Raw genomic sequence first — 10734 nt, 5'->3', positions numbered from 1 at the left:
ATAGTTTTGTCATTCTGTTCTAGCGTTAGTTTTCTATATAACAATTTCTCATAAATTGATATATATTTAATTTTTTGTTTATAGAAGGAATAAAATGAATCAATAAAAAGATTTAAATTTATTTAACTTATTTTTTGTCTGGTTTTAATTTCCCAAGTTTATTGATTTGATAACGGATTTTAATAGATTCAGCTATATTGAACCAATTCTTCATTTAGGCCTATAGCTTACTTTTCGAAGTATCGCAGTTTAATATTCTACTATATTGATCACACTAACAAAATTTACGCACGGCAACTATTATCAACTAACTGAGGCAATTTTTATATTGATTACAGAAATAAAGGTTATTAGTAAGAAGACCCGCAATGTTGGTACATCTACATTGGTACATTGTTAGTATTTATGTAAAAATTTTCAACTTTATAGCTATATATGGTATATCTAAAATTAATATCACGCTGTGATATTATAGCATTATGTTATAGATTATACATTATATATATATATAATGTGATATTATATGTATATTAAAAACTGATGTCGTCAAACCAGCGTGTATGTGAATTTTTTTTATATAATGGATCAGTTTTCTTTTTTGTACCCCACTATATAGTACATATTAAAAATATGACTAACATTTTAAATTCGATTTTTAAATTAAATTTGATTTATGTTAAGCTTATATATTTCATAAATTGTTAACAGAGAATATTTTTTATATAATAAATGAATGGTGTGGCGAGTAAAGGCAGCAAGTTATTGTTAACGACAGAATTCCCAGAACGGCTAAGTCTACATCCCAGAACCACTTTTCCATACAGACTTCAAATTGTTGTTTACGCCCGTCAAAGAGATACAAGCAGATCCCTGTTTCACTCAGTTTCTAAAAGCGGCCAAATTTACGTCACACATCTAATTTTACATATAGTCTTTAAAGTAATATTGGTACCTGCTAGTACCAACAATGCACATAATACCAAACATCTACTGTATCAATCAATCTGTAATAATCTACTACAATGGGATTGTTTCTAGAAGGGAATAATCCCATTAGATCTATTTGAATTTTGATAACTTTTTTATGAATGTTTAGTGACAAAAATATTTTTAATTGATTGTGTAAACAAATGCCATCTAAAATTTTAATAAATATTTAAAAACTTTTAAACAAATAAAAATTTACATATATATAAGAATTTTCTCAAATTGGGGATGTAGCAGTAGTTTTTGTTTCTTATCGTTTGTATTCCCACACGGCCAAATTTTTGTGCGTCCATTATGTTTATAGAGTTCTACTTCCAGTCTTCGGAATACAAACAAGCTATAATTTATTAAATAAAAAAACTCAATTTAAAAAAATATGTATTTATATGTGGTCCACGTCTGGAGGTGTACGTACATCCTATATTTCTTATTATTGTGCAAATTTTTGTTGCAAGTGAAAGTATTTTTAAAGCAAAAAAATAAATATTAAAAAAAAAAAATTTAAATATAAGTAAAAAAACCAATAATCCAAATTAACTAACAGCAACAAATAAAAAAACTCTAAACAATAATAAAAATAAATAATTAAAAAAAATAAAACAATTTTTCGTTTCTTGTTTATATTTCTCACAAAATATAATTTTACAAACAAAAAAAATTAAATTCATTTTACTCTTTTTTTGGGTAGCTTTTTAACATAAAAATAATATATATAAATTTCTTTTTATTTAAATTAATTATGTATATTTATATATATATCTATATATAAATATATTAAAAAAAATTTGTTTTTAATATTCTTTTTAATAATTTACAAATTTATGTTTTTATAATTTTGTATTATATTACTATAATTTTTATTAAATTATTTTATTTATTATTTTCATAATATTGTTTTGCTCGCTTTAATTACTAAACTTAGTCATTATGCATAAAAGTAGATTTTAAGAACATTAAAATAATGTATGAAGTTTAAATTTAAACAATACATGTAAATAATATCCTTATTCCGATATAAATATATATATACACATAAGTATTCTATACATATATATATATTTATTATAAAATTTTTAATAAAAAAATTAATTAAATTAAAGCAATAACGCATTAAAAAAAAATTGTATTCCATCGAACGGCTTAAATTATAAACTACTATCACACAGGCAAGTCGTCCGATTAAAAATACAATTAACGCATTATTAAAAACTATTTATTATTTATTATATTGTGAAACATATTAATAAACATTAATAAAATTAAAGAGAAAAATAGAAAACTTACATATTAATTAAATGTTGTTGTTGTTTTTGTTTTTTTTTTTGTAATTTTATTTTGGAATTAATACAAACAAATAATATTGAAAAAAGAAAAAAAATACAACAGAAATTAAAAAAAAAAAAAAACGTTAACTGTTGCCGTAGTTAAGAAAATTAAAATTACAAAATGAATTTCTTTTTTTTTTTTTGAAAATAATTATTATATATGTTTTATTAGTGGTATTTGTAAAAGAATTACAATATTTAGTTTTTTTATTTATGTTTTCTAATGTATTAAAATGCAAATAAATTGTTTTCTTGTACATTTTGTTTTTTCAAAAATATTTTTTCTTTCTTACAAAATTTCTATTTTTTCCTGTTGTTTTTAATTTATTTCAATTAAATTATTTTAAATATTTTAGTGTGTTTCAAAAAATGTAGTAAATGTAATATATATATGTATTATTCATTTTGTTATTAATATATTTTTGTTTTCTTTACAAACTGTTTTCTATTTGTTTCATATTTTTAATATATTTATGTATATATATTTATTTTAAATCTTAAAAGAGAATACAAAAAAAATATAATTTGAAAAATAAAGATTACTTAAAATTATATATCTAAGAAGCTTATAAGAATTCAATGTAAAAACAAACGGCAAATTAAATATGTAGTTCAGTCTCCAGATATTACCGTCGCTTTACACTAAATTCATAAAAATATATTTTTTTATTTTTATATGATTTTTGTGTAAATTTCGTCATATGTATGTAATTAATAGTATATAGTTTTTATATTTCCTTTGCGTTTATAATATGTATGTTGTATTATAGATATTTTTGTTATATTTTTATATTTAATAAAAAAAAACGGTTATATATATTTACAGTTAAGTAATAATTAATGCTATTGTTTATGGTTGATTGCGGTAGCTACTGTTTATTGATTGTGTGTAGAAATAAATTAAAAAATATTGAATATTGTATATTGTGTATAAAGTGTTTTGTTTATATAAATAAATACCAGATATATGTATAAAAAAATAAATAGAATTTTTTTTTTTTTTGAACTATTTGGTTTGATTATCAGTGTTGGTTTTATGTGCTGTGGAAGGCGTGTTGGGTGGGTGGGTGTATATGGTGGTAAACGGTTAATATTGCTAGAGAATTATGAGTTTTTATGGATTGATTAATTAATAATAATAAATTAATTAATTCTGTATTGCTGTATTAGTTCTGTATATATGTATATTTGAATTTTATGTGTAATTACTTTTTAACAATTTATTTTAGGGGAAATTATTGCAAATACACTGAAAAAATTATGTGCTATAATAAAATATTATAAATTTCATTTAAAAAATTAAAATAATGCATATGCATTTATGAATTATTGTTTATTAAATTAAAAATTTATAAAAAAATTATTGAGAATATTTAATTGGAGGAGTGTTATTGAATTTGATTGTTAATTTTAATTGAAAAATTTAAGCCAATTTTATATGAAATTCAAACAAACTGTAAATATATTATTTTTGATTTTTTTTTCTTTTCTTTGTTTAATTAAATATGTTTTAGTGTACATTCTATATATATAGATAATTTTTTTTTTATTTAAATTGAATTGAAGTTTTACATTTAATAATTTCTTTTCGTAGTTTTTTGTTTTTTTAATTATTATTTTATTTTTAAATATAGTTTTAGTATATATTTTAAATATTTTTATTTATTTATTTTTTATTTATTTTTGCTCTTTATTGAAGAAAATGCTTAACTGCTAGTATAGAAATTTATGCTATTTTAGGTTTCTTGTTATATATTTTTTCTATTAATAATAAAACAAGTAGTATAAGCACAAAATTATGTACCAAATATTAATTTCATTTTATTTTATTTTAATTATTTTTTTTCAATTTCTGTTTACTGTTTTTTGCTCAGTTTTCATCATTTTTATTTAAATCATTATTTATTATTATTTTGCGGCAGTGGTTTTATGTATATAAATTTATATGCATAATATATACATTATTTCTCTTTATAAATATTTATATTTTTTGTATTTATGTTTAACCATTTCGCTGCTGAGTGTAAATTTATTTTATGTATATATATAAATTTTTGAAATTTGCAAATTTTCAATTTTTTAATAAATTTTCATTTTGTTTAATAAACAAATTTTTGTAATTGTAAAACTTTTTGTAGTTAATTTTAGTTGTTTTTGTTTTTGTTGTATTTTAAACTAAACTATAATCGTATAGTTTTTTTAGTTGTAAATTTTGTTTGTCAAGTTATGTAGTTTATATAGTTTGTTTGTTTATACATTTAAGTAAATTTTACTATTTTTGCATATTTTATGAAAGTCATTGTTTTTTCTTTAGCTGCAGACATTTTTTATTTTTGCGTCCAATTTCCAGTTGATTTCTTTTTTGTATAGAGTTTTTTCTAAGCTTTCCTCCACATTCTGGCAGTTTATTTTTTAGTATTTGTTTATTCTCTCTTATCTTGTTTGAAGGATACAGATAATATTTTTGCTTTCAACTATTTTAATATTTCCTTTTTTTTTGGTTCTAAATAATTCTCATCTTCTTTCATTTTCAAAAAGTATTTATTTTGGTATCATTACTTCATATTTTTTATTTAAGAGTGGCTATGGTTCTTCTTGCTGTTAATGTTGTTATAATGAGTTTTTATATATAATTTTATATCGTTATTAAATTTTTTATAAAAATGTTTTAGTTTTTTTAAATTATAAATAATTTTTATATAATTTAAAACTTTTTCTCTTCATACTCGTATATAAAAAATCTATAAATTTTGTACTCTTTTTTGTACGATTTAAAATATGAAAATAATTTATTTTCTTTAAAATTTTTGCAAATATTTTTTTTTTTTTTGAATTGCCTGTTTGAAAGAATCTTTAAAGTTAGAAAATTTTTATTTAAAAAATTTTGTTTCTCCTGAGTTCATAAGCCGATGCATTTTTTCATTTAAGAAATGTTTAAATCATTAAGAAAAATGAATAAATTTTTGAAATTGGAAGGCGAAAATGATTATAAAATTATAAATATTTATACAAATATATTTCCATGAATCAAATATTTAAATAAATATAATATTTCAACAAATATTATATTTCTAGAAATAATGTATATATACAAAAAAATATATATAAAAATATATTTCCATAAATAAAAGATTTGAACATATATAATATTTTTTTAAATAAATATTTTCGCGAATAAAATATTTAAGCAAATATAAATAAGTCTCATGAATAAAATATTTATAAAAATATAAATTTCCAAAATAACATATTTATACAACACTATATTTCTAGAAATAATATATATATATATATAAATAAAATATCTATAAAAATATATTTCCATAAATAAAAGATTTGAACATATATAAAATAAATATTTCCACGAATATAATATTTAAACTAATATAATATTTTAGAAAATATATTAAATAAAATAATGTTGTAAATCCCATTAATAAAATATTTATTAAAGTCTAATATTTTCAAAATAAAATATTTATACAATACCACATTATATATATGCAAATAAAATATCTATAAAAATATATTTTCATATATAAAATGTTTGAACACATATAATATTTTTTAATATATAATATATATTTTTATAATATATATTTTTATAATATATATTTTTTAATATATAATATTTTTTATAATATTCAATAATACATATTTTTCACGAATAGAATATTTAAACAAATAATTATTCGGGAAATATATTTAAATAAATAAAATATTCACGCAAATAAAATATTTATAAAAATATAATATTTCTAAAATAAAATATTTATACTAATATTTTAATTCTAAAAATAGTATATATTTATACAAATATATTTGCACAAATATTTTATTTAATAAAAAGAAAATTCTAAAAATAAAATGCATCGGTGTATGGTATTTTTTAATATTAAGAACATTTTACATATTTTAAAATTTAACATAAATATAAAAAATCATTAAATGTTATTCTTTTTTATTTTATTATATACTGCAGATATTGTTTGCAATTTTTATTGATTTTAATTTAATAATCGGTTTTTTTGTTTTAATTTTAATTCTTAACTGTTTTGTTGTGTGTTGCACTTTTCCTGTTGTTGACTTTTTCGTTGTTATTGTTCGTTTTTATTTTTTCTTTAATCTTTATAATCAATTAATTTAATCAATTTTAAACAATTTCAATTAATTTATATTATAATTAAAATATATAAAAATGTGTGATAACTTTTGAAATACACTTACATATTTAAAATTTTGCAAGAAAACAGTATATTTATGTGTTTACATGGTGAGTAAATTTTGAAAAATAAAAAAAAGTTTTTAGTAATGAAATTAAGTTTTAAAAAGTTTTTGTTAAATAAATTAACTTTTGCGCTTAATTAATTTATGCCAAAAAAAATTTTTATATAATTATATGTTTAAAAAATATTAGGAATATATAAACACATTAAAAATATTTAATGTTAAATAAATAAATTAATAAAAAGTTTATCACACTTAAATTTTAATCAGTACTTGGCACAACTTAACACAACTTCTAACGAATTCAATTCGTAACAATTTTTTTCTTTTTTATTTTCCTTCATTAAATTATAATTTTCAAATTTCTTTATAATTTTATAATTATAATTTAATAATTTAAAAAAATCATCTTACATTTCAAATTTAAATAATTAATTATTATACTCATCAAAAATATTAAACATAAAAATTTTAATTTAGAAAAATTTTTCAAGTAATTTTTTATATAATTTTACGTTTTTTTTTCTTTATTTTAAGATTTTTCTTTTTTAACTTAAATTTAAAAATAGAAATTTATGTTTTTTAAACATAATTTAAAAATTCAAATATTTTTAAAAAAATTTTTTTCCTCATCATTTAATAAATGTTTCTCTCTATATCTCTCTCTCCCTATCTTTTTATCTTCACTTTATATAAATAACGATATAAATAGCCTCTAAATACTAATAAATAAACTTTCCTTACTCTTTTTTGCCTTTACACAATTTTTAATATTACTTTTAAATAATATCCACTTTTTTATGCGCTGTAAAATTTAGTTTTAAAAAAAGTTTTGTATAAAAAATACTTTCATTTGTTTATTAGTTAATAATACTTGCTATATATTAAAACCTGACAATCCTTTATTCAAGTGAGGAGCAAGCAAGCAAGTATAAATGTTGTTAAAATTTAATATTTTTTTTAACTCTTTTTTATGAGAGTAATAATTAACCCTTTTAACTTTTATGTTATACTTTTTGTTAATTAAGATTTTTAAAATATTCCAAGGATTGTTGTTGTTTTTTGTTGTTATTTAGTTTCAAACATATTATAATATGTTGTTCCAATTTAGAAACAGAAACTTTTAAAATTATATATCTTTAATATTTTATATTAGATTGGCAATTTTGTAATTATTAACAATAAAATAAAGTAAATGCAAAAATATTTAAGCATTATATTAATAAATAAATATTTTCTTTCTTCATACAATACTCTGCTGAATTTAAAAATATAATTTATTATAAAATGCCTTATAAAATATTTTCCCTCTTTATTTACATGTTTTATTCTTCCTTTTTCATTTTCATTTTCATTTTTAATTTTATCTTTAGCTTTATCTTTATCTTTGTTTTAGCTCATTTTAACAAATTTCTTTAGTTTACATTTATTTTGGTATCAATTGATTATTTTTTTTTCTCTTTTAAATTAGAGAAGTGCTACTTCTTCAAGATTTTATAAGTTAGCTTTTATATAGTTTCTCGATAAGCTGGTAATAAAATAGGTGTAGGTTGAAGAAATGAGAAGATATATCTTTACTGTACGTTCATATAACTGCCGAAATTATTATTTTGAAGTTCTTTCTTGCTATATTATAATTTTTTATAATCTTCATTAGTCAAGCATAAAACGAGATAAGTCGAATAATTAAGATAATTATTTTTGGTTGTTTAATTGTTGTAACTTGTTTTGCTGTTTCTTGAAAGTTTATTGAAAGTAATTTAAACGTGTTCATCCATAACAGTGCAAATTGTCCAATATTATTTTTGTTCTTTTTATTATTCAAATAAATAATTTTTTAATTTTTTTTCAAGTTTTGATTGGAATTAAGTTGCTGCTAATACTATGTACTGCTATAGAGTCTATAACTCTCGACAGCTACTTCAAGTGCACAATTATCCTGATAAAGTTTGTTTGTTTGTTTGACAGCAACAACAATTTATATATATATTTAGCCGTAATAACGTTGCTGCTTTCTTTTACTTTTGAGCAAATCAATTTTTTTTTATACATAAAATAATTATTTTATAATAATTTGTTTATGATATGCTTTTTAATAATTAACAATTTTGACCAACAAATGTTTAAAAAAAACTTAGGTGTTTTACCAGCGTTAATTTTAAACATTTCTCATATTAATTTGTTGCTGTTTTTATATATTTATTTATTTATTATTGTTTTAAATATATTAGCTGATATTTATAATCATTTGCAAAATTTATTTTCAATATTTATTTATGTGTCTTTAGTTTTGTTTTTATTTTTTTAAATCAATTTAAATCATTTTATATCATTTTATATTAATTTCTTTTTTATTTAATTAAATAAATTGTTTTGTTATTATTTTCTTTATAGAGTTTTATAGAAGATAATGCACTTACATTGAGGTATTTAAATTACTTCATCATTCATTACTTCATTATTTCTTTTAATTTTTATTTAAATAATATGCAAACAATTTTTTTCTTTTGTTTTATTGTTATTAATTAAACTTTTTTTTTAAAGTCAAGGAATCCATTAATTTTTTTATATATATGAATTCAGAATTCTATATATATATATATTACTGTGCTGTAAATTTTTTTTTTGCCGAATGTTGTTCATGGTGTGAAATTTAGTTGCCGAAAATTTTGTTTTTTTAATGGTTGCGCGGTGCTTGTTAAACTATATTTTAAAAATCTATATATTTAAAAATATCTAACAAATTTAAGTTAATTTTTTTTTAAATATAATTAATTATATATTAATAAAATTCAATTTAAATAAATATTGTATAATTAAATTACGTAAAATATATTATTTATATATTTATTAACAGTTAATAATAGTATACTAAAACGGAAACTACTTTGTGTATGGGGGGAAAAACAACAAAAACAAGTGCAGATATGTCTGTGTGTACTACATAAAAACAATATATGTAGTAATATGTATATGTATATGTGTAAATAAATTGGGCTATTGTAAAAATTAAAATAAAAATTATATTTTTTGTATATTTTGGTAAAAATTGTTTGATTGTTTGCTGCTCTATTTTAAATGCTATTGTTTAACATCAATATATATATATATATTCATATATTTAACTATTATTTTCTTCGTTCTTCGTAATTATAAATATTTTAAATTAAAACAAGTTAATAAAAAAGTTACAAGTTACATACAAATTCAACTTTACATTATCTTTAAGTTTAGTTTACAAAAATTTTAATATTTTAACAAATCATTAAAAAAACATTTCAGCACCGATTCAAGGCAAACGTTGGTTTCATCAGCATTGATTATTTTGTATTTTATTTTATTTTATTTTATTATATCATTCAATAACGTTATCAAGTTTTTAAAATAATTTTATTTTTATTTTTGTTTGTTTTTTATGAAAATAAAAAAATTATATATATATAATAATTTATAATTCTGCATAAATCATCTTCTTTATGTATGTGTTTTCGTTTTTAAAAAGAAAATCCAATTTAAAAGTATATTTTCATTTTTGGAGTTTTTGTTTTTTTTTTGTTTTTATAGTAGAAATATGGTTTATTAATGCAATTATCATACGATAAATGTTTTATTTTATTTTTTTTTTGTTATAGTGATAAAATGTCTATTTTCATTATATTATTTTTTTTTCTTGTTGAAACCTTTGATTCAGTAATTAATTCTCAGTGGAATTTTTTTTCTACTACTGACGACAAACAATGTATGTATGTATTATTGTTATAATGTTATAATGCTTATTTTGTTGGCTTTAAATTTCCTACTGATTTCATATAGAACCGATTATCTTGTTTAATATGTTTCTTTATATTCGAGGTACTAAGAAATATCTATTTGATGTTACATTTATTTATTTTATTTTTTTTGATTGTAAAATTTATTTTTCTTAAGTTCGGTTATTTAAGTTAAATTTTATTGTTTTGATATAGGTTCGAAAAAATTAATTATTAAATAAATTTATAAATTTTCCAAGTGGTAACTATGTGAATGCCAAATACTTAGCAAGTAACCGGTTACTTTAGTGTTTAAAAATTTTTTTTAAATATTTTTTCATTTGAGTTTTCTAAGTGAAACTTTCTGTTTTGAAGACATTGTAAGTATGTTTAATGTTATTAAGTTTAGCTATTATTATTAATATTATTATCGCTATTGCAAAGCA

This window comes from Teleopsis dalmanni, chromosome 1 (genome assembly GCF_002237135.1).
Source record: "Teleopsis dalmanni isolate 2A chromosome 1, ASM223713v2, whole genome shotgun sequence".
NCBI lineage: Eukaryota > Metazoa > Arthropoda > Insecta > Diptera > Diopsidae > Teleopsis > Teleopsis dalmanni.
This window is presented reverse-complemented; position numbering follows the sequence as displayed.